Source organism: Python bivittatus, unplaced genomic scaffold (genome assembly GCF_059951505.1).
Source record: "Python bivittatus isolate LINGU-HERP-01145 unplaced genomic scaffold, Pbiv_v1 ctg000610_np1212, whole genome shotgun sequence".
NCBI classification, from domain to species: domain Eukaryota; kingdom Metazoa; phylum Chordata; class Lepidosauria; order Squamata; family Pythonidae; genus Python; species Python bivittatus.
The window spans coordinates 4,369,565-4,393,997 of NW_028277088.1; the positions used below are offsets into that span (position 1 = coordinate 4,369,565).

At 45.9% G+C, this 24,433-nt stretch overlaps 1 long non-coding RNA gene across 1 annotated transcript; it reads right to left on the reverse strand.

Annotated features, from left to right (window-relative positions):
• Nucleotides 1–10,480: 10,480 nt before the first annotated feature.
• LOC112541801 (uncharacterized) lies at nt 10,481–24,208 on the reverse strand. The gene is made up of 3 exons (XR_003085740.1): nt 24,130–24,208; nt 12,839–12,901; nt 10,481–10,641 (listed from the first exon to the last, which is right to left on the reverse strand). It is a non-coding gene; the product is annotated as an uncharacterized LOC112541801 (long non-coding RNA).
• Between the last annotated feature and the right edge of the window lie 225 nt (nt 24,209–24,433).

Here is a 24,433-nt window from a genome sequence, read left to right on the forward strand (position 1 = left end):
CCACAGCCATGTCTTTTCTTGGAAAAGGGTCTTGGAAAAGACCCTGATGCTGGGAAAGATTGAAGGCCAAAGGAGAAGGGGACGGCAGAGGATGAGATGGTTAGATGGCATCACTGAAGCAATGAGCATGAAACTGAGCAAACTCAGGGAGGCAGTGAAGGACAGGAAGGCCTGGCGCAATATGGTTCATGGGGTCACGAAGAGTCGGACACGACTTAACGACTGAGCAACAACAACACAGCCATGTGATTGCAATCTGGGTGCTTGGCAACCAGCTCGCATTGACGATGGTTGCAGCGTCCCGTGGTCCCGTGATCGCCATTTGCGATCTTCTCAGCCAGCTTCCGGCAAGCAAAATCAGTGAGGAACTGCATGATTCACTTAACGACTGTGTGATTCGCTTAACGACTGTGGTGATTCGCTTAATGACTGCTGCAAAAAAAGTTGTAAAATTGGGTGTGACAACAACCGCCCTTCTTAACAAGGAATTTTTCAGTCCCTATTGTAGTCATTAAGAGGGGACTACCTGTAATTAAAGAGCTATCTTGTCTCTGGTATAAAAAGTTTATGGCCTATTCATGGAAAAAGATTGAAAGAGACCTTTTGAGCAAGAGAGGGGATTTGTATGTCTGGGGGCTATAAAATATTTTCTTTTAAAAAGTGAAAATATTTTCCTTTTGACAAATGAAATGTTTTATGGTGTATAGGAGAGTCTATTTGGCAGACTACCTAAGCAGGAAGTCCCAACGTTGGTCTAAAAATGGGAAGGAATTATCGATTTAACCTTACACTCATTTATTTTTAAAAATTCTCAGAAGTGGGGAGGGAAGGACAGACTTCCCAAAATCAAGATAGTGGTTGTGATTGTGGATCCAAGCCCCACCCTTTTTTATGATGCATGTAAAAAAGGGGTGGGGCTTAAACCTCACAATTGTGCCTGCCATCTTGACTTTTTTGACCCCTTTTTCAGAAGGCTGGAAGACTTGGCTCTTCCCTCAGGTATTGCGGCCAAGATGGTAGTCACTGGAGCTCTGGCGTGCCTGGATGTGATGTGGAAATTGAGTTTTTTTAGGTACCACAACCTGGTTTCTTTTGGGTTTTAATAGAACATTATGTTTTTTAAAATGTTGTTCGCTGTCCAGAGTTTCATTGGCTAGATGGGCGGTTGTATAAACTGGAGTGTAAATAAACAAACAAATGAATATGTGAAGGATGAAGACCACACAGAGAAGCGTGAGAATGGTTGGAGAAAACTTCCTTCTCCCTTCTCGGTCAATTGAGTGACGAGATTTGGGACCGTTCCCCCACTCAGTCAGGATATAGCATAAAGTCTCCAAAATACCTTTATTTGAAGTCTGCAGAACCTCAGTCAAGCACATGAGAGTACATGAAGCCACGTTCCTTGGACGAGACCCTGAACATGCCCACAATCAAGCTTGTATACTCATTTTCACACAGTTACACATGGCGGAATCACCTTGGCTAATGCACGAATTATTCTGTATTTGGTCATCTTCTAACTAGATTGTTGATCTTGAGTGGGCATCGCAAAGTCTCCATTATGCAGGGGCAACATACTATGGGTAACAATGGAGATGTCCAGATATCCTCAGCATTTGCACGGGTAAAACTAGTGGTTTTCTAAGACCGAGGTCTTTTCCTTGTGTTAACAAGCCCCTTGTGCTACTCTATGTGACATTTCACCGCCTCTATGCCTTTGAGTTTCCCTAGTTTCACACTTCAGAAGAGTGACTTGGACCCTGCCCTTGCACGTGCTCACTACCAGAGTCAAGCATAGTAACTTCACGGCAGCCATCTTGCTCTTACGGGGACGTATGGAATCAATCAAATCAATAATCAAGTAGATCAAATAAATAAAGAAAATAACACCGCCCAGAGTCACTGGTTGAGATGGGCGGCTATAGACATGAAATAAATAAATAAATGGGGAGGATCTGTGGATCATCAGGAGAGGAGCAGAAAGTGTCACGAGAAGAAGATTAGTCCTTTGGGAGACCTCAGTTGAATCCTGATCATCTTTCTTCATCTGGTTGTTTACTTTTGACTCTGGGGAAGAAGCAGAAGAGGGAACAGGGAAATACCCCAAGAATGGAAAGGTCACATATCTAATATAGGCTCTCCTGGAGAAGATCTATCTATGCGGTTGCTAAGAGTCAGCATCAACTTGACGCACATAATCAGTCAGTCACGGTGGGTTAAAAGCCTTAGGGCCCGTTAGAAAAGTCAGGAGGGTTGAAGCTATGAGGATTTGGGGGGGGGGGGGGAGGGACTTTTTTTCCAGGACAAGGGTGTCAAAAAAGGAAGTCCCCTAAGATGACATTATTTTGTTGATATGACCGGGACCTGGGCACTTGGCCTGATCTTATGGAAGGAGCAGAATCAACTGCAGGAGAGATGATTCTATGGATCAGTGTTTCTCAACCTTGGCAACGTTGAGCTGTGTGAACTTCAACTCCCAGAATTCCCCAGCCAGCCATGCTTAGCTGCTATCTACCTACCTACCTACCTACCTGCCTACCTACCTACCTACCTTATCTATTTATCTATCCACCCACTCATCCATCCATCCATCTCCGGGGGAAAGGTAACGTCACATCACTACCATCAGAGGCAGTCTTCCATCGAAGGACTAACCAGGTTCTGATCCTGCTTAGTTTGCGAACCCAGACGCAGCCCGTTGAGTGCTGATTCTTCTAAATGAAAAGAGTGTGTGGGGCTCGCGTGCTTGTACATCTTTTCCCCTGTTTCACACTATTGAAACACGCAATGGTAAACTCCTGAACTCAGAGGGCTCTGGACGATACAGAACCCTCTGAGAGAAGAAGAGAAAGTTGTGGTAGTCAAGGGAAGAACGCACCAGAAGGTAAGCACAAGCTTTCATCGAAGTGATCCGGAAAACAGGAGCTTCTGTTTTTCAAGTAAAGAAACCCACAAGGTTTGGGGACAACTTACCCTGTAGTGCCCCTTACCCCCAACACCCCCAAGGATCAATATAGCAAAAGAGCCAGACTTCAGCTGATCTTGATAAGTGAAGCAGGGTTAGACATAAGTTATTCCTTGGATAGGAGATCACCAGGAAGTTGACACGGAGGTTGAAAAGATATGCTAGGGGACAACACTCCCATATGTAAGAGAAGACCCCCGTTGGTTCATAGTAACCCCAAATCAGGGGGTATTTCATGCCTAATACATTTTATTAAAAGGCATAAACTTTTAATAAAACAGAGTCCTCCTGATGTTGCAGCCAAAGAAACTCCGTGGCCTTGATTGAGAAGTCACCTGGAATCAAGACTAACTGATTTGTGATATGAATTTTTCGAGACAGCAGAAATGAGCAAAGAAAAAGAAAGTAAGAAAAAAAATCAGTACAAATATGAAAAAAATAAAAGAAAGAAAACAGAATTATACCTTCTGCCCTTTTCTCTATTGAGTAATTCCGATATTAACTTTCCCCCATCCCTTTTTAGCCTTTTTAGCCCCCAAATCCCAAAATCATCCATTTGATCTTTTCTTCTTTCAACAAAAAGTCCATGTAAGGTTTCCAGTCTTTTAAAAAAATGTTTGTCATTTTGGGGAGAAACCTTCCCCTTTCAATGCACATCTTTGCCTGCTTATCAGTCTGAATCACGTTTAAGAAGTGGATTTATTTATATATTTGTGAAATCTACAGGCCGCCCCCCATCAGTTGCGATTTTGGGCCACTTCCAAAATACAGGCAAAAAGTCCCCAAAACATTGACATGCAGAATTACAAGTTTAAATGGAAAAGCAGCTTTTGCAGACCCCACCACTCGAGGAATTTCGGCTGGCAGGGTCTAGGAACAGGGCCTTTTCTGCCGTGGCCCCTGCCCTGTGGAACAGCTGGCCGCCAGAGGTGCGGGCCACCCCCCACTCTCCTGGCCTTCTGAAAAGGTATAAAAACATAGCTCTGCCACATGGCCTGGGGGCCTGAGCGGGGCTCGCATCGCTGGAACTGGCTGGTGGGATGATCGATCCTGCTCCTCCCCATGTTCTTGAATTATATACTGCTTTTATAGATTTGTTACTTGCGATTTTAATTGGGGGGTATTTATATTTGTATTGTTTTTATCATCTTGGTTTTTAATTGTAAGCCGCCCAGAGTCATCCTCTGGGGGAGATGGGCAGCATATACATTTAATAAATAAATAAATAAATAAAAAATCAATCAATCAATCAATTAATCAATGGACTGGAATCAATGGAATCTATGGAATTCTTTAATCCCCTTTGCCCCTAATTGTGGGGGAAGTGAGTTGAGGATGTTACTGATAGATGAGAGCAAAGCTGAAAAGAAGTCTGTCTTCTTACACAAACCTGGATCTCTGCATCCTCCGTAAGTCAAAATAACCACACAACCCATACTTCATTTATGGAATTGATTACCAAAAGCTCATAGCCACTGGCTTGGTTGATTTATTTTTTCTTTAGCAGATTAGGTATCTCCCACTGCTAATGGTCTCTTTCCAGCTATTAGTCCTAAGGGTACAATCGAGGATGTCCCCAGAGTTTGGTCAAAAAAGTCAAGATGGTGGCTGCGGCGGTGCAATCCAAAACAGGTGCTTTTTTTATGTGTGACTCGGCTACAAAATAGGCGGAGCTTTGATCAGACTGATGTGGCACCATCTTGAGTCCCCTAAATCCAAGTTTTGTCCTCTCGAGAGTGACTTTAAGATCATGCCACGAGGCAATACCGCATTGGGCTCTTTATAAATGAGATAAAAATAAGTGTGTTCAGCATTTGATGCTGAAAATATTGACTGACATTGTCCTCTGCAGACTTGCAAAACTGGGAGAAAACAGCAAGTAGAAAATGCTGCCAAATTAAGTTGTTTGCATCATCTTTATACTGATTAGATACTAAATATTAAGTTCTGCGTTTTTATTTCTGTATTTTATTTTATTTTATTTTATAGCCAGATGTTTGATCACTGTCTCCCATATCTGTCTCTGGTCCTGCGCTGGAACCTACAGAAGATACTGGAGAGGATGACAGCTGATCTTTTTTCCAAATTCCTGCTTCACCGAGGACGTAAACATGGGAGAAGAAATGGAATTATATTGTTTTCTTTTTTCTTTTCCTGTATGTGGGAAAGAAGGAGCATGTTTCTCTAAACTCTCTGTGACACACACAGTACTCCTGACAACAAAAATAAAACAAAATTTAGGCGCTCTTTTCCAGAAGCAACAAGAGTTGCCATCACGTCTCAAGGAACGCTTGCGACGCCTCAGCGTAATTCACAGCCATTCTTCCTGTGCTGAAGGACCTCAGGCTCTAATTTAATATCATTATGTTTTCATTCTCCCACACTTTCCAACCGGCTGATCCACTGAGGTTTCCTTGGACTCCAAAAACTGCCAAGCAAATAGGCTGCATTCAACCCAACCTATTTTTAGTGACCTTCACAGTTTTACGCACTTCCTCTTCTTCTTTCTAAGAAAAACGAAGTGTGCATACATAGATGCATCTTTTTTCCTTTTGAAAAGAAAAGAAAAACAAAAAGAAAAGAAAAGAAAAGAAAAGAAAAGAAAAAAGGAAGAGAAAGAAAGAAAGAAAGAAAGAAAGAAAGAAAGAAAGAAAGAAAGAAAGAAAGAAAGAAAGAAAGAAAGAAAGGGAGGGAGGGAGGGAGGGAGGGGAGGGGAGGGGAGGGGAGGGAGGGAGGGGAGGAAAAGAAAGAAAGAAAGAAAGAAAGAAAGGAAGAAAGAAAGAAGGAAGGAAGGAAGGAAGGAAGGAAGGAAGGAAGGAAGGAAGGAAGGAAGGAAGGAAGGAAGGAAGGAAGGAAGGAGAAGAAAGAAAGAAAGAAAGAAAGAAAGAAAGAAAGAAAGAAAGAAAGAAAGAAAGAAAGAAAGAAAGAAAGAAAGAAAGAAAAAGAAAATCAAGCAAGTCAAATGAGAGAAAGCATGAAATGCAAAGGCCCCTGATTCAGAATGTGGAGTTGAGTCCTACAGATCAGCAAAAGCCACCTTCATGTCACACAGTTCAGGAGATCATTGTGAAAGTGCTGCGAATTATGCTGTCATTTTGAAGCTTGTAAATTTTTCATATTTGACCTATACATCCTGAGAAATGTAAGCTGTTTTTTTAAAAAAAATAAATATAGTAAATCTTCAATTTAGCAGACCCTCCATTTAACAGACTTTGGATGCAAGGGACAAAATTGGTCCACGCATTACCCACTTCTGGGTAAAGGCGCTCAAGGATCAGGGACTTTCAGCAGAATGATGCAAGCTGTGTCATGCCATTCTGGCATAAACTCCGCCCCTTTCATACATGGGGTGACATCATACAGAAAAGGGGCAGAGCTTGTAGCACAACAGCTCCTTGCTGCTTTCATTGATTGCTCCCCCACCCCACCCCCTTACCCAGTTTGCAGACCCCTCTGCTTCTATCCTGGCATAAAGTCACATCTGCCATTTTATGCAAGCATGGAATCTGTAAAATACCCCAAAATCCAGGTTTAACAGATTTTTGGCTTTAACAGGCACTCCTCCCCTTGTGCCACCATGATTTCATTTCTGACTGTAGTAAAACAACTTGCTGGAAGCACGTTCCTGAATATGGGGTTAGAAGTCTTCAGAATCTGAATCCGAGTGTGGGGTTAGAGGTCTGTGTACTATAAACAACGATGGGGGAAATAAAATCCACAGTAACAATGAGAATGAGTCACCTTCTCAGCTGGGAATAAGGGTATGGTAGACCTCCAGGTGTTAACAGGTTATAACTCAACATTGGCTACATTGCTGGAAGTTATGGTTCAACAGGACATGGGAGGTTGCCCATTAAAGGAGCAATAGTAGGGGGAGCGTGTCCAGAAAGTCAAGATGGTGGCCAAGTCCATGAGATCATGCAAAGTACATAAAAAGGGCACAGGGCATGGCCTGACATCTTAACTTTTCTAACTCCTAGAATTGGATGGGTCCTTCACCCATCATTCTACTGAAAGTCACCTTTCTGAAACTTCTCTGCCCACCTAATTCCCCTTAGGTCTACTCTCCTTCACTAGGTCAACTGACTTTTCCTTTAACAAGCCAAGTATGTATCACTTAAGCTACTTGGCCCCAAGCCATAAGTGGGGCTCCTATTCCAAATCTTGCTATCAAATTATGATGTCTAACGTGCCAGAAGGTAGAAATTATTAACTCTGCAGGAAGTAAACTGATCAGCTTCACCAAAGTCATTTTGTCTACCTTGCATTTTAATTAAATTAAATTGGGCTTTCCCCCCAGTCCTTCCACTCCTTTGTCCGCACCCTCCCTAGGTTTGGAGGGTGACCTCTAGCATGCCACTCAAAATCCAACATAGCCTTCATTCTTGCTCTGAGTGGCCCATGCCCAACCTGGTGCCCTGGAGATCATTGCTATTAAACCCAACTAGTGTGAGGTTGGGTGAAGCTCCGCTGAGCCCCCTTCTCTTTTTCAGATGGACAAAGATATGGATCGGACAAAGATCTGGATGAGAAGATGACCAACGGCCACTGGTCATGATGGCTATCTGTATCCACCGATGTTTGAAGACATACCGTCCCCCTCCCAATTGAACCCCGCACAGCTGGGCCAGACCAAGGAGAAAAGAACTACTGATTTCAGGAAGAGATCTTTAATGTTCATCTGGGTAAGTACAGAATCTTGGAACCTGCAAGAGGAAATTTGCAGCCTCCTTTCTAGTCAGTTCCTTAAGATGCAGTCTCTTGCATGCAACGCTTCTTCCCGTTTCTTGCCACGTGCACTGGGTTGTGCTTTATGAGATTATCTGCCAACACTCGCCTTCCACCGTTTGCTTACTTTCATCTGCCTCCCTTCCATTCTTTTCGCTGACCCCTGCTAACTGCCACAGCCCCGGATACTTTTGCATGGATGAGAAGGTGCTTCCCAGTCATCTGCATTTAGCCACCATGAGGAAAAAAGGATGACACAGCACAGGGACATCATAAGGCCAGGCCTGTCCTTCTGCCCTTGCATTCTGACATTGGACACAGGAGTGTAAGGTCCATGTCACGATCTCACGATGCAGATATTTCACGAGTGCTCGCCCCGTATGGACAATTAGGAAGTCCACTCAAGATAGGAACAAAACAGACAGCTCTGGTCTGATGCAGAAGACCTCAAAGCAGGGAAAGGGGAAAAGGAAAATCTATTTTTAGATTTTTAAATGTTTTTAGATGATTCAGCACAGTTTTGGCTTGCTGTGAGCTGTTTATTGCATTTGTTGTTCAGTGATAAACAAAGCCTTTACATCTCTGAAGGATCCTCTGGCAAAATCATCTCAAAATGAAGCTCAGTGAATAATAAACTGTAGAAGGGATTTTAAAACCCTGAACAAGGGAAGGGAAGGGAAGGGAAGGGAAGGGAAGGGAAGGGAAGGAAAGGAAAGGAAAGGAAAGGAAAGGAAAGGAAAGGAAAGGAAAGGAAAGGAAAGGAAAGGAAAGGAAAGGAAAGGAAAGGAAAGGAAAGGAAGGAAGGAAGGAAGGAAGGAAGGAAGGAAGGAAGGAAGGAAGGAAGGAAGGAAGGAAGGAAGGAAGGAAGGAAGGAAGGAAAAGGGAAGTGAAAGGGAGAGGGAGAGGGAGAGGGAGGAGGAAGGAAAGGAAATAGGGGAAGGAAGGAAAAGGGAAGTGAAAGTGAAAGTGAGAGACAAGTGAGAGGGAGGAAAGGAAAGGAAAGGAAAGGAAAGGGGAATGGACCAACATGAAGGGAAGGAGAAAGGGAGGGAGGGAAGAGAAGGATAATGATAATACCAAGCATTTCTCTTTAAAGCCTACATTTTATTATCCCCCTGCAAAACTAAACCTGAAAACAAGGGGGAGAAGTTGCTTGTCCTTTAAGGCCTACAATAAGATCAAGATGAAAGTCTTCCTGATGAGTAGGCGCAATGCCTAAGAAATTGACTTCCTCTTCATCACATCCCTCCCAAACCTGGTTCCTTCGAGGCGCAAGGCTATTGTCCCCTGACCCACCAAGCCCAAGCTAGAAACCCAGGGCAGAAACCTATCGTGGCTTACTGCAAAGAGCAAACCTGGCCCTGTACCTGCACACTCCACACCTTTACACGTTAGATACCCAGGAGCCTTGGATTTTGGCACCGGGGGCCAACTCTGGAGAAGTTGCTCCATCCACCCAGAAGCACATCTGAAGACCGTGCTAGGAAACAGAGTTATTACAACCAAATCACATTTTCCATGGTCCTTGGCAGTCTCTCTCCCAGCTCCATCTGCTGCATTTGCAACACAGCTGGGCCCAGATATCCACGTTGCTAGTCAGGGCACAGGGCACCCATAATCAGAAGCCCTTTATAGAAATTGGGGACATGTACCTGGCTCATGGAGAAACATGGAGGGTCATCAGAGGCTAGCACTGAAGATGTGTGATGGAATGGAATTATGAAGGCCAGGCTCAGGGAGATAAACATTTTCTTAGCTCACCAGAACCGCGTGGGAGGAACAAGAGGATGAGACTGGCACCTCCCTGAGGAATTCACACTGTTGTGGTTGGCTGACTTTGGGAACTGGGGTTTTAGTCTGGGAAGATTCTTGCTAGAGGTTGTAGCTAATAAACATAGCTGGACTGAATTGGTATTGTCTCTTGGAGTTCCTTGGGCTAGGCCTGACAAGATGTGACCTAGCTGGGTAACAAAACATTTGCAAGAAAACAACCAAGCTCAGACAACCCAAGGACTCCACAGGGTCATCTTTACCTGGGTCAGTTTATAACCCCTTCGCACCCAAAGGAGTCAACCCAGAGAGCAGTTCAGATCGAGATTGCTATTGTTTTTAATGTATATCCTTCGTATGAAGTTGTTAAAGCTGGTTGGCAAGAAAGACTAACCCTTAGCCCAGTGTTTCTCAACCTCGGCAGCTTTAAGAGTTGTGGACTTCAACTCCCAGAATTCTCCAGCCAGCATGCCTGGACTTCAACTCCCAAAATTCTGAGAGTTGAAGCCCACATATGCTCTTTACTATTACTATTACAATGTTTCCTCTATACCAGTGTTTCTCAACCTCGGCAACTTTAAGAGGTGTGGACTTCAACTCCCAGAATTCTGCTGGCTGGGGAATTCTGGGAGTTGAAGTCCACACCTCTTAAAGAGAAACACTGACATAGCCTTTCATACATCTTTCATTGGAATGGTATTGATTACACTTTGGAAGAATTTCAGTCAAGAACTTTCATATTTATTCATTAACTTGTTTGATCAAACTCTTGCTTTTCTTCCAGCTGCAAAAAGCAGCATACACAGCCCTTAATCCCCCAATATTTCCTTACAACAACCCTGCATGGTAGGTAGGCTGAGGGGCAACGCCTGGCCCAAAGACACCCTGTGAGCATCCACGGCTGATGGGGGCCTGAATTTAGGGCTTCCAGTCTGACACCACCCTGGCTGTTTCCTATTTCTTTGGGAGTAGTTGATTTAATAGAAAATAATTAGCACTCTCGTGGTTTGGTTGAGATAGGTTTAATGAATTGTTAATATTGGGGTTACAGCTTGGATTGTAATAGGCCTCTCTACAAAAGCATGTGCGTTTCGCTCTTTTCTTCTTGAATAATGTTGCATTGCTGCTAATCACCTGGTGATCGGTTCGTTGTCTACATCCATATGTGGTTCTCTCGACTGCAACAAGGAAACGAAAAAGCACATTAAGAGTGCTTCTGAAGAATGAGTTCTCAAACAGCACTGTACGTGATCAGCAGTCTGAATGGTGGCAATTCCCAAAGAAAACTTTAACATGGTGTTGCATTAATCTCACCCTCAGCCCCTTAGACTTTGTGCCATGATATCCTGGAGGGAAGAGAGGGGACTGACCGGGACGGAGAAAGGGGCAACAGAGACAGGAGAGGGGCCAGTAATCTGGATGACATATTCACACCAGTATCTGTTGACTCAAGGATGAACAGGGGGCACTAGCGGTCTTTCCCCACTTGTCAGCCTTGCAAAGTCGTCCAGACAGTAACTACACCCAGATGAACTAATTCTACTTTATTGTAAGGTTCCATTAACAGAATCTTGCAAGTCTGAAAGTCCATTTCTCCCCCGTCACCTTTACAGTCCAAGAAACTAGGGAGGGTCCCTTCTGAGATGCTTTCCACACCTCCATTCCTTCTGTGGGCTCAGCTACCTCTTATCTGCCCACTGCCTAGTCTGCAGCTCTTCCTCCTGTCTCCCAAGGTCATTCCCCCATACCATTACATCACTGCACCTATCAACAACCCACACATGCACTGACAACTTCTTTTTTGCTGCCACATTCCCATAACGTGGCCTTCGTCTCATCCCCAGCCCGGGAGCAGGACTGGCGTAAGTCATCCTCAGCTGTCCTGCTGTTAAAGGTGTGTTTTCTCCCTTATTCCAGCACCATCCAAGGGCAGTCTCAAGGTGTGTGAAATCTTTATCGCCCCTTATCCTGGAGGGAAGCCAGCTGGGAACTGGGAACTGGGTACAGGGGTAATAAAGGCAAGGTAAGGCCTGGCAGAGGGGCCATGGCTTTCATGCAGTCTTGTTTTCTGCCGAAGAGGTCAAGAAGACTTTCATCTGGTTGTGGGGAAAGACCCATGGCCTTTGAGTCAGGGGAGGCTGTTGCTTCAACAAACATGCACTGGCAGCCTGCATCTCCTGGGGCTGCACCTGAAAGCATTGTTCCTGCGGAAGGTGAGAAAGCAGTCTGTGTGCCGTTTGCATAAGACCTTTGCTAAATAAACACTCACTAAGCCAACGAATTAGAAAATGGATGCAGCTCCCGTCAGGCAGCTTGAGCCAGAAAAAAAACAGTGCACAGAACAAACGATTCAGGCGTGGGCAAGGCCGGCCTTTGATGGAAACGTTCAGGGTTCCGGTCTAAATTGCTGCTTGGCATCCGACAAGCACCCGTGCGCAATTTGCCCTGATGAGGGGTGAGGCCTCTGATCCACAAAAGCGTCAGCCACGAGAATAACTGTCTTTGTCTTTCAAGAAGAGTTGCACCGACGAAAAGGCTCAGGTTTCCATGGGCTCCTGTCCTGGGCCCCTTGGACCCTGTCCTCAAAGCACCTCCCAAAGTTTCCAGCAAATTGGAATGCTTAATACGGAAGGGGGAAATGATTTAACAGGGAGTGGGTATCAGATGAAGTCGAGCGAGTCTGACGCCTTTTAAAGTTCACGTTCCATTCGATTCACGTGTTCTTTTCGTGCTGGTCCTGGCTGTGCCGACTTTAAGCATTGCCCCCTGAAGCCAAGGAGGGTCTTCATAAGATCGGGAGAAGAAAGAGCGTAAGGACTAGGCCCATCAAGTTGACCCAGAGTGGCCAACGTGAGCGCACCTGGAAAGTTCACGAGACCCAAATTCTCATCGGCAACTTCCCGCAGTTGCTTTTCAGCCAACAGCATTTCAGCCCTGTTGCCGGGTGTTCAAGAAGCCTCCGATATTAGTAGTTCAGAGCCTGCCCCCTCCCCTTTTAAGACCATCCCACCGGCCGCCATCCACACCAGCACAATTCCACAGTTTAGTTGTGCCCAGCGTGCAAAACACTGCCTCCTGACGGGAGCTCCCTCCGTGCATAATCTTATAGAGCAGTGTTTCTCAACCTCAGCAACTTTAAGATGTGTGGACTTCAGCTCCCAGAATTGAAGTCCCCATGCTGGCTGGGGAATTCTGGGAATTGAAGTCCACACCTCTTAAAGTTGTCAAGGTTGAGAAACACTGCTATAGAGAGCTATCACATCTCTTATTTTCTTCATTGCAAGTTAAATCACCCAACGCTGTCATCCTTCTTGGTTGGGGAACTTTTTCCTGCTGCCTTATCCGTTTGACCGCTGTTTTTTGCACTTTTCCTACCTCTAAATATTCTTTTTAAGATACAGCGACCAGAACGGCATAGACATCTCCAGGGTGGGCACACTGCAGATTTGGAGGAAAAAAAAAAAAGACATTATTATATTCACAGTTCTATTTTCAATTCCATTCTTAACGGGGCATCTTTAGCTCAAAAATGTCACAATAGCAGCTGTGAGCATGAGATTAAGGCTCTGCCCCTTTTTACGCACAGCACACATACATCAGGGCTTCAGTCTCATGGTCAAAGGACCCATCTTGGACTTTGGGACCCCCTCTCCCAGGACGCCCTCCTTCAGGGGTGTCCCCAGGGGAGTCAAAAAAGTCAAGATGACAGCCACGACTGTATAATCCATGCACATACAAAAAGGGTGGGGCTTGGATCTTGTACATTTTGACCCGCCCCGTGCATTGGAGAACACCACCAAAAACTAAAATCATCTCCTACAGACTCAACTGATGAAAATAAGACCGTTCATTCCCATCTAATGCTGCAGCGTCTTCCCCAAATCGTGGAGCCCCATAAAACTACTTAAACTGTTTATTTATTTATTATTAAATTTATATGCCCCCCCATCTCCCCCAGAGGGTGACTCTGTTTAATGCCGCATTCATTGGATCGACCCGTTGGTTCCCCTGAGGAGGCCACTCCACCACTGCAACATTTTGCTCAGATGGAGACTGCCGCCATGAAATTAAAAGATGCTTGCTCCTTGGGAGGAAAGCTATGGCAAACCTAGACAGCATATTAAAAAACAGAGACGTCACCTTGCTGACAAAGATCCGCATAGTCAAAGCTATGGTTTTTCCAGTAGTAATGTATGGCTGTGAGAGCTGGACCATAAAGAAGGCTGAGCACCGAAGAATTGATGCCTTTGAACTGTGGTGCTGGAGAAGACTCTTGAGAGTCCCCTGGACTGCTAGGAGGTCAAACCAGTCAATCTTAAAGGAAATCAACCCTGATTGCTCATTGGAAGGATCGATAATGAAGCTCAAGCTCAGATATTTTGGCCACCTAATGCGAAGAGAGGACTCTTTGGAAAGGACCCTGATACTGGGAAAGATGGAAGGCAAAAGGAGAAGAGGACGGCAGAGGATGAGATGGTTAGATAGCATCACTGAAACAATGAGCATGAAACTGAGCCAACTCAGGGAGGCAGTGAAGGACAGGAAGGCCTGGCGCGATATGGTTCATGGGGTCACGAAGAGTCGGACACGACTTAACGACTGAACAACAACAACATTATGGGATCCTCTTCCATCAAAGCTGGCACCTTTGGACACTGTTGGAATTGCAGCCCACCCCTCCACTCCCTCTATGCGCTGGCAGAATTAGGAGCAAGCCCCAAGGCCGCAGAAAACGCATGGCACTGCCCCCGAAGTTCGGTTTGAGGGCGTTTTCCCTTTTCTCTTTGCCTTTGAACCCTCTCGCCCAGGGAGAGGCAGCCCTTATCCCACCCTGGCTGGTCTCAAATGACAAAGCAGAGTTTATTTATTTTATTGATTCTTTATTTGCTAAGCTGATACGGCCGCCCATCTCACGTACGTGACTCGGAACGGCATACGACGTTAAAACACAAAGCGATATTGTTCAGCAAAATAGCCAAACCCCGCCCCCCCCAAGAATCATTAAAGACATTTAAGCCATTTTAAAAAAAAAGATGAAAACCATTAAAAATATGTGGGAGAAGACAGTCAATCTCACTAACGGTGCAGCCATTTTTCAGGCGCCACCCTGCCACCACCATACCCGCAGGCCAGCGGGCAAAGCCATGTTTTCAGCCATGTTTTCATACCTCTGCCATCCTTTGAGACAATTATCCGCATATATTGAGTTAATTCTTACGAGCGACATGGTCACGGATCCATCTGACTTAGCAGCGTGGGCGTCTGTGGTCTACGTAAGGCAGTGTTGTCCAAACTTGGCCACTTTAAGATGAGTGGACTTCAACTCCCAGAATTCCCCAGCCAGCCATGCTGGGTAGGGAATTCTGGGAGTTGAAGTCCACTCATCTTAAAGTGGCCAAGTTTGGACAACACTGACGTAAGGGATGGGTTGTAGAGTTGGAACCTTGTTATTACTTAAAAGATGGATGGGAGACCACCAAGTCATCCTCATATTTTAAGATGGACAAAACAGCTGCTCGGACAAAACAACGAAGTCAGTGGCAAAGAAAAAAAAAATCCACAGACAGGTCTGTGACGTTATGGGGAGGCAGAACTCAACTCAGAGGAGACTTTTCCTTTTGTGGGTTGTATCCGATGGTTGCCGATAGGATCTGCGGAGTGAGGGTCCTCAGCACTGGCCCGTATAAGCAGTGAAATCCATACAGCTGTTGGAGAGCTGATGGCGCTGAATTTTCCTCCCAAGTGGGCCCAAAACACATGCGGCAAACCGTGGGGTTATTCTATTTAGGGCGTCCTCTCTGCGATCAACCTGTTTTCTGTGTTGTTGTCAGGCCGCATCAGTGCAATGGAGGAATGCGTGACAAGCACATTTGAACCATCTAAAAATACATCCCGGGAGGAATGCTGAACAGGCCTCCTTCTGCCTTGGCAGGACACACACTGAAGCAAGGCAGGAAAAGATTTTGGTGATGCTGGGATATTCCTCACACAAACACAGAGGTTTAAAAGTTGCTTGCAATGGCCATTTCATCAGATTAGGCAGCCTCTTGCCCGTCCAGCTGGTTCTCACAAGATCTGTCACTTTAAGGACTGGCTCCAGAGCTTGCTCTTTTCCTCTTCCTGCCCCATCGCTTTTGCTTTTGTGCTGTGACATTTGAGCCTGCTTCTGGCTTTCTTTTTAAGCAACATGTTCTGTAAACTGCCTGGGGGCCTTTGGAGGACACAGCAGGGTAGGAAAAGAAAAATCCCTTCCAAAAAATAAAGAATAAATCCTCCTCCTCGGGAATCGTTCAGGTTTGGGGGTCATGCTTGACAAAGGATTCGGAGCAACAGGAGCAGGTTCAGACAAGGCCACAGGGATGTTGAGGGGCCGTTCACAAAAGGCAACCCTTAAAAATGTAAGAAGCGTGCATGCTTTGGAATCATGGAAGCCCACTCATCAAGACGATGGGTGGAGAATGGGCCAGGTTCGGCTCTGGGAAACAGCCCTGAAACACACCGCCCCCCAGAAGTCCACCCCAGATGATCAACTTCTTCCTAGGAGTGTACCTGCAGATTGACTTCAAACTGGGCAAGGATGAGATCTCGGATGTCTGGGACGGGCCACGTTTTCTGGCTCTAGAGGAAGCGGGAACGGAAGGAGAAAAATGGTTGCAATGCAAGGATCTCCAGGCGCTATGGGCGACCGCGGCTCCATTTATACTTCAGCACTGAGTAAAGCTGGAGTTCCGATAAAGCGGGCTCTCTTGAGATCACCTATCAACGCAGCAGCGGCGGCGGCGTCATCAGTGCCTGGCAGATGTTCGGTCGTCCACCGTTTCTCTGAGCAGATGTGCTCCTTCTGCGACACTTGGCAGCCGCAACCAGGGAGCACCTGGCATTGGAGAGAACAATACTCACCCACAAAAGACTTCAGCTTTTGTGTGATGGACGCACGATGCCCAGCACCATCGTTCCCAAGGGGCCCGTTGAGCAGTTCCAGCGGGCACTCCCTGGTGATCAAACCGTGCAACCACACGAGCGATGGCAAGGTGTAAGATGCAGTCTGATCCTGTCAAACAGCTGTTGCTGCAACAACACGGAGCTTACGTCCATTGCTCTTATATTATTCTCGATGACCAAAGAACACTAGGAATTACTTCCACGCAGCTGTGAGTTACTTCTCCCCCCTCCATGCTGCTTCCATCACTTGCAAGGGGAGGGTGCTCATGGAAACAATATTGCACTGACCTGACACCAGCCCTGCCCTTGTGTGTGATGCCCTGCGCATGCGTGAAAGAGGCAGAAGTTGCACCACAATGGTGGGGGGCTGTTTTCAGCATTTTGACAAAAGTACCACATCCTGCGGACATCTCTGCACGCCAATAAAAAGACAAACGTTTACCAAAACAATTGATAGATGCTTCCTGCAAGCTCTCACCTTCTTTGTAAAAGCATGGGAAACGTACATGGCCTCTATAAAGGGGTCTACATGGAAAGTAGGGTCCTCGCTGGAATTCTTCCACCATAACCTTAATGTTCCTTCTAACGAAGAAGCAGAGCTCTTGGACAGTTATTGGTTGGACAAACCATTTCTAGCTGAGATTGTTGCAAGGGAAGTTTGACAAACGCTCCCCGAACTTCTTCCAAGTAATTCACAGTGTCCTGTGCTGTCCTCACAGCTGCTGTTCCTGGAACCTGAGGAAGATCTCAAGATGTTCAGCAGGGTTTCCTCCACCTCTCCAAAAGAGGAGTCCTTCTTGGCTCAACTTTGTTTCTTCAGCCAGCCCTCCAGAGCAGGAAATGGATCTTCTGGGTACTGTAAAAACTGGCACCATCATGACCCACTTCCCCTTTTTCTCTCCACTTTTCCTGCTGCCACCCCCACCCCCCATTTAGTTTAGTTTAGTTTAGTTTAGTTTAGTTTAGTTTAGTTTAGTTTAGTTTAGTTTAGTTTAGTTTAGTTTAGTAACCCTACAGAGCAATCACTTGGGGGATCAGCTCTTGGAGGTAGGAAAGGAAACAGGAGAGGAGAGGGGTTTTGGAATTTATTTTAAGGCAATTAGGGTGTTGCAACAGAATCTTCAAAGCCTGTCCAAGCCCCTCTCTACTTCAACTTATACCTGGCCCAATCCAGGTGGAGTTGTTTGGAGTTTATTGCTCACGCTTTCTACTTTCTGAGGACTCGAATCTTTTTTCTGTAACAGTTCGGCATTCTCGTCCCCCTTCTTTGAGTCAAACCAACTTCCTATCACCCCATGAATCAAAGAACTGATAGCAAAAGGCCCACTTCTCCTCTCCCCATACAGTACTTCTTGCCATGAGTGGCAGGAGAACCAGGAAGAGGGTTAGATATTTCTTCCCTCTCCTGCAATTCTCTTGCCATGGGTAGTTGGATAACATAGGATGGAGAGAAGCAGCACCTTGGGGCTAGTCCTCCAATCCTGTGGAAGGATCCCACCATGGAATCAGAGAACTGACAGCAGAAGATCTTCTGCGCTAGTAAGCAGCATTCTCACCCGACCTATCTCCTCCTTCAGGCCCTCAGTGCAAAAAGAGCTCCTCCTCTGCATCTGTAATGGGCTGGGAGAATGACGTTGGGAGACAAGAGGAGGAGGAGCCACAGCCTAGACAACGGTCAGATAGGAGACATCTCAGTCCCAGAAGGAACGGGAATGTGGAAACCATCTCAGAAGGGACCCTCCCTAGTTCTCTGGAAAGTAAAGGCAGAGGAAGGAAGAAGTGTTTTCTGTGATGGAACGTATCTACGAGGAGGAGGGTGATGTGGGAGATCGAGGCTATCAGGAGGGAGGGGGTGCATTCCAGGAGGGGGAGGAGGCAAGAGGCAACACAGTCCAGAGCAGGAGCGTGGGAAGCGTAAGAGGTTCAGGATAGCCACTCCCTGAAATCTCCCAGGGTATATCCATGTTGCAGTCGTACAGGCTGAGTCTGGCAAGGTTCTGTCTATAAGGTGTAAGCAAATAAAGGAACTTTACTCAACTGGACTATTTCACTGTTGTTCTTGGGCTGGGCCTGACACTTTCAGACTTGTAAGATTCTGTTACTATAACCTTACAATACAGGTAGTCCTCACTTAACAACCATAATAGTGACCAGAAAAAAGCGGGGCAGTTGTTAAGCGAGTTACGGCCAATTTTATGACCTCCTTTGCAGTGGTCATTAAGCGAATCACCATGGCTGTTAAGCGAATCACATGGTCATTAAGTGAATCATGCCTTCCCCATTGATTTTGCTTGCTGGAAGCTGGCTGGGAAGGTCACAAATGGTTATCACATGATCTGGGACGCTGCAACCATCGTAAATGCAAGCTGGTTGCCAAGTGCCTGGATTGCGATCAGGTGACCATGGGGTTGATGCGACAGTTGTAAGTGCAAGCACTGATTATAAGTCCCTTTGCTCAGCACCGTTGTAACTTCGAAGGGTCAGTAAACAAATGGTTGTTAAGTGAGGACTACCTGTAAAGGTAGTGTCAATACTCATGGTTTCGGTTTCATGTCTGGACTACCTTGAAGGGCTGGCAGCATCAGTGCCAAGGTAGATGTTGGAGATGCAGTCAGCACTTTTTCAAGCTGGCATGGTTTTCTGACTGTTTCCATATGGAAGAGCAGCACTTCCATGTTGCAGGACAGAAATGCCATCACCCTGAGCATCGTTTCTTCACAGAGGGGAAGTGGCATAAAAATATTGTTGTTGGGTTTTCCCCATTGATCCTGGATCCTACATCTCACACGTCCCAGCATTATGAATTGTTCTTGGCTTGTTCTTGACTCAGGTCCCTGGCTGATCCTCCAGGTCTAGCTTTTGACCGCATCTTTCTACTCTGATTTCATGACTTCCAGTTCATCTTGGGCGACTATGTGTCAGGTCTACTTAAGAGCTTCCTTCCGTGAATTTTCTGACCTCAGTCTGGTTGGGGTTTGGAATCCGGAACTATGGAATTCAGAGGAACTGGACTTCCATCTCTGGGGAACTAACTGTCCTGCTTCAGGTTTCAACCATGCACTCTCACACACGGTGGTTTATGGAGTTTAGCAATTTTACTCCAAAGCTGAAGAGATAACAACCAACAAAGGAATGTCAACAAAACTGAGCCTTGCCTGAAGAGTTTGCTTTTTACATAGGAGCGTGCAGAAGAGTAGTCCCAACCCAAATCCAGGGTTCCAAGGCCCAGGTCAGGGTTGTCAGCCAGTCCAGAGGTTCAAGGTTTGAAACACAAACAGGATTTACAGGAACATTATGCAAGAGCCGGAGATCAGACATGGTTTCCAGCAAAGGGAACGTGGGTCAGAGCTGTTCCTTGAATCAGGCTGCAGCCAGTTGTCACTAATCAGGGGATTTACTCCCTTGCTTGGCAAGGAGCCTCATAGACCTTCACTGTTTTGCTTTCTTCTTTACTCATCAGATGCAGAAGCTGGGAGGGCTTATGTCAGTGTTTCTCAACCTTGGCAGCTTTCAAATGTGTGGACTTCAACTCCCAGAATTCCCCATCCAGCCGGAGAAGTCAGGTGAGGATGACGTAAGGTAGTGAGAAACACCGCCTTACGTCATCCTCACCTGACTTCTCCAGCTACTCAGGGGGTGCCTGTGCTTGATCAGCCTCAGTAATCCTGGCTTGGTCTCTCCAGAGGCTGACATTCCACTGGAGCAGCTTCTTCAGGCTCAGATTCAGATTCAGAACCTAAGGCCTGAGCCTGGGCCATGACACTATCTCACTGTTTATCTGAAATGCAGGTAGCCCTCAGGTTACGACGGCAATGGGGACCAGGTTTGCCATTGCTAACCAATGTGGTCGTAAAGTGTGATGTCACGTGACCGCATTGCTTAGCGACAGCAATCTTGGTGGTCCCCGTTGCTGTCGCCCAGATTGTTAAGCAGAAAGAGGCGGGAGTCCCAGGTAAGGAGCATGGGGGTGCTGCGGAGGGGTGGGTTGGAGGCCGGAAGAGGCCCTGGGAGGGCCAGTGGAGGCCGTGCAAAGGTGGGGGTTTGGTGCAGGGAGTAGAAAAAGTAGGAGCAATTTACTGGAGTGACCTTCTCTGCTGGCTTCCTCATAGACTTTGCCCTGTGGAGCTCCCTGCAATGTCATAATCATCAGCTGAGCACCCAAACACCCAGATCACGATCATGTGACCACAGGGGTGCTGTGATGGCCAGAACTTCGAGGACTGGTTGTATGCCCATTTTCCCAGCGCCGCCGTAACTTTGAACGGTCACTGAATGAATGGACGTAAGCTGATTCCCTTTGTTCCCCATCAAATCATAGGTTTGCTTTTTCTTCCCAAATTTAAGGGCAGATAAATCCAAGCTTCTTCTCTTCAGGGAATGAGCTGTTGTCTCTGAATTCCTGGAACCGATAAAGTTAAAAAAAACCCCAAAAACAAAAGAGAGACTAAACAGTTCTGCACAAATGTGGGAATAAGGGGATTTCTATCAAATTAGTCATCCACCTAAATGAAAACACAGAAAAGTGAAAGAAGGACAGCTCTGATGGGTTTTGAATTCAAACAGCATCTGGACTATGTACCAAACCTGTATTCTAACCAAATTAAAAAAGAGCATTTCTGTTCTATTATTTCCGTACTTACCCTGAAATTTTTTTACGCACTCCTTAAAGGGGATAGGGCACTATTTGATCTACCACCATCATCACCAATATTTATAGTCTCTTCTGAAGAATACTGAGCAAATGCTAGGGTTTTAGGGCCAATTCAAGCCTTATCCCCCAGCTTAAGAATTGTCCAAATACCACCACCATATATATGTGGTTCCAAGCCAAGCTGTTTTTTTTTCTAAACTAAATATTGTGAGGTCAAATAATTCTAAATAATTCTGTTCTGTTACACACATTAACAAGGAATAAGATCTTTGCTCCTGTTGTTCAAGATTCTCAAGTCATCTCAGATTTCTTATTCATAGTGTACTTGTATGTAAAACAGCAAGCATGTACAGATGTGGGAGAAACTTGAAAGGATGGGAAATTCCATCACAGTGCAAGTATTTATTTATCTGTTTGTTCATTTAGATTTACCAGCCTCCCAACTACTTAGGGGAGAGGCTGACATATCTGCTTTCTGAATGACATAACAGGGGCCTACACTCCCCAATGTGAGTGACAAGAGCCATGCAAGCTAAGTTTTATTCCATTTTGAATTAAAAGGACATCCATTAAACGCAGTTCACAAGCTTATTTCTCCTGTATTCAATTCTTTCCCCCTTCTATCACCTTAAAAATTACAGTTTTGAGGCCAGTTGTACAACTCTGCCCCCCCGAGAACGTTTCCTAACGATGGCCTCACAGGAATAACACACAGTGCTGTGTCTGGATCTCTGAATAATGTCCAACTTTGGCACTTTTTGAACAAAAAAATCTGTAGCTGGAAAGAAACCGGGTGGAACACAAAAATATCAGGTCACACGTTAGATGTCTGTGGGTACCATCCAGATGACTGTCAATTTCAGTTGAAGTGGGCATTCTGAGGATGGGGCAAAAATTCTATCAATCTTTCTAAACTGGGCATGGGCTAATTTTAGAGTTTCGCTTCTCCAGTCTGGAGATGACTTAAGAAACCTTAAGTCATCTCCAGACTGGAGAAGCGAAACTCTAAAATGCCTCGGGTGCTCTTAATAGGCATTAGAATGGTCCTCCGCTTGCAACCATTTTGCTAGTTCAAAGGGACAGGTGGGACGTAGAGTGAATCTGTCCTGGACCAGGAAATGGTACAGGTGTGTGCAACACAGGTGTGCTTTGGTCTGGAGATGGGAGTTTGAGGGAGGGGCTTCCCCTGAAGCTCCGCCCCTCCCTTCCTTTAGCTCAGGTGAGAAAGCAATTCCACTCCTAAGAGATTCAGTTCTCAAGCGGCAGGGAACAGACGATGTTCTCCTCTGAGCGATAGCTTCCTCCTGGTTTGCAGGACCCATTGTTCAAGATCCAGGGGGAATCTTGGGTGGCAGACTGCCAAGCCACCCTCCAAGCCCTCTGCACTGCAGGTGCCGAGAAAGATGGGCGCTCTGTCTGAAAAGCACCTTATGGAATCTGTGATGATACGGTTTGCTGGCTTCCGAGCGATGCCACGGCTAAAAGGGAAAGCATAAATCCTTTCCTTCTGAAATGAATAATGGGGGTAGGACCATAAAGAAGATGGCGAGAGGCCAAATTAACCTCCCTGTCTCTGGAGATGGCAGCCAAGGGTTCCTGTAGTGTAACCATGTTATGAGAATGGATGAGAGCCCTCGGACATAAAGGGATAATGAAGTGCAGAGCTGTACTTTCCGGCCAAGCGCAGGGGAGCGATGTTGGTGACGGATATAAATCTTTGGCAAGGTGACATTAAAGGCAAGGCAGAAACGATCCCCTTTTGTAGGCGCAAAGAGGACGCCATCGCGACATGATGTACGGCTCCGATCGCTGCAAAAAGGAAAATGAGTGGCAAAGAAGGAGGTGTGCACGGAGGGTGGCCTTGCTTTGCAAAATTATATTACGGGAAAGTTGGGGCTCTTTTTCAGATCTGGCCCCGCTTCCAGGACAGGCATGGGAAAAAGGATAGGAGTAGGAATTTGATGCAGACATTTTTCTACTTACGTAGCATGAAGAAGACAAGGCATTGCACATTGTAGTTTCTCATTTTACCAGCCTTTCTTCTGGAGGGTCTCCTATGCCTTTAGCGCTGGGTTTGGGGAGCTACAAGCAACCTACGGTGACCGAAGTGCAGCTTCAAGCCACGGGGAAGCCCCCCAACGTAGGTCAGCTGGCTGATGGAAAGAGCCCCTGATTTCTGACTTGATTGACCAGAACCCAACATCCCTTCCAGTTATTGGTCTTCTCATCAAGGAGCAACCTGGAGACCAGAGCATTGCTTTCTCACTGGTTAATGACACTGGGAAGAACATGATCTCTGTAGAGTGCTGGGTTGAGGTAGACCACGAAGAAAGAGGGTTGAGATGTGTGAAGAGCCTCTAAGAGAGATCTGGGCATCAGTGGGTGTGTAGAGAGTGGTTGATGGAGACCCAACCTCCCCTGATCCCCTTTGGACTCCAAAACGTTCTCTGCTTTGCTTTCACCACTGTGGGAAACTTTCCTTATTTCTATAGTAGACTTGTTTATAAGAAATAAGACTTCCTTATTTCTATAGCTGGGTCATGTTGACTTCTGGTTGTTCTATTAGACCCCTTCGATCTGAAAACCCACTTCTTTATATCCTACACAAGGATCAAACTCAAGGGGTGATAGCTTGTAGTATATGCCCAATAGGAACATTTTAAAAAAGCAATAATGATGGGGTGGGCGGTAGGGAAAGTAGGATCATTCCTGTAGAAGAAGGAAGGGGTTCAATAACTTCCCCCTGTTGAATTTTCCCGCTGGATGCGGACCCCCAATTTTGCTGAATTTTTGCAGAACCCAAAGAGAGGTAATGGTTAATCTCCCCGACTTGTGATTTATACCTTTTAAGCTTTGCACATTCTGCAATGAGCATACGTCAAGTTTTCCTGACCATGCAATTGCCTTGGAAAAAAGTTAATCCCACAGAACATAGTACGTACAGTGTTGTCGTTTTTTTCCAGAAAGAACATGTTTAGGATCCCACTCCAGGACTGTACTGTCCGACTTTCCCCGTGCAGGTGGCCTTGAAAAGATCTGATGGTGGTAAAAATTAAAAAAAATAAAAACCCACCTTTCTCACAGGAGGAGCCCTGTTTAGCTTTTCCATCTTTTTCCTGCAACGCTGAGGCAAAACGACCTCTTCGTGTTCCCTCTTTCTTCTAAAAACAAATGTGTTTGTTCCCTTTTTCCTATTTTCAGATGACGGCATGGGCAAACGGAGAAAGAACCGGGCCGTAACTGCAAATATTTTTCTTTCTCAGATCTGGCCAGATGTTTTGCACACTTGCCTGAGGAAAGCACAAGACCCCCTCTCCAGAAATTCTGGGGAATTGTGTGGAGTTTGGCTCATTAAAGTGACAACAGGTGACTCTCTT